Source organism: Chiloscyllium plagiosum, chromosome 28, assembly GCF_004010195.1.
Source record: "Chiloscyllium plagiosum isolate BGI_BamShark_2017 chromosome 28, ASM401019v2, whole genome shotgun sequence".
NCBI lineage: Eukaryota > Metazoa > Chordata > Chondrichthyes > Orectolobiformes > Hemiscylliidae > Chiloscyllium > Chiloscyllium plagiosum.
The window spans coordinates 45,595,429-45,596,270 of record NC_057737.1 but is presented as its reverse complement, the minus strand read 5'-3'; the positions used below and the strand labels follow the sequence as shown (position 1 = coordinate 45,596,270).

At 56.9% G+C, this 842-nt stretch overlaps 1 protein-coding gene across 1 annotated transcript in view; it reads right to left on the bottom strand.

Annotated features, from left to right (window-relative positions):
* The window catches only part of ube2g1a (ubiquitin-conjugating enzyme E2G 1a (UBC7 homolog, yeast)), a 71,549-nt gene extending 71,189 nt beyond the window's left edge, over positions 1-360 (bottom strand). The window contains exon 1 of the transcript XR_006315833.1: positions 103-360. The gene's annotated coding sequence lies outside the window, so the exon portion shown is untranslated. The remainder of the gene's footprint in view (positions 1-102) is intronic.
* Between the last annotated feature and the right edge of the window lie 482 nt (positions 361-842).

The window sequence follows — 842 nt, the reverse complement described above, 5'->3', positions numbered from 1 at the left end:
AGGAACAAGAGTTGCTGCGGCGCTGGTCGCTCCATATTCGTGAAACGACCGTGTCTAGAAATGGTGCAGGAGATACCGCGGCTCCCGATAAGATTCCTTTACCTGCCAGCTGCCTTCGGAGTAAGAGTGCCGACTGCGGCTCTGTCATGTTTAGCTGGCCGTCGAGCACAGAGAACCGTTTGGCTGCTTTTCTATTCTTCTCCCTTTCTTGTCTCTCTGTGTCTTCCCTCACACACTCTATGTCCCTCTGTTATCGGCACCGACTCGCTTTCTCTTCAAGTTTGAGGCTCGCCGGCCTGCTCCGCGCATGCGCAGGGCACCTCCCCGCCCATTTCACTGTGCGACCGAGCCTTGTGTGTAAGGGGCGGGGCTACCCGATTAACCCGCCTCCATCATCAATCGCTATTGGTGGATGTGGGGTGCCGGCGGGTCCCAGCTCCGATCAGGCTATTGGCTGGGTCTCCTTATCAATCAGACTGTCGCGCAATGCCCTGTCGACCCGCCCCCGCCCTCAATCTCCGTTGGCAGGATTGCGTGAACGGCGTGCAAGGATCACTGCACTCAATTGGCTAAGCCCTGTGTAAATCATAACGACGCGGCGTGCAGCTTCATCCCGGCCCCACCCTCAATCCCCATTGGCGAGGGGTAGGTGTGAACTCCAAGGATCCCATTGGCTAGTCGTTCTGTTAATCAGTTAGATGCCACGCCCTCCCGGGGGTGTGATGCGTCAAGGGTGGTTGAGGCGGTCCTCCCTTCCCCATCCCCCTACTGCTCCCCAAATTTGGTAGGAAATGCACAGCGCTCTGCAGATTGGTCGCGCACTTTGTTTCCTAAATTAATTG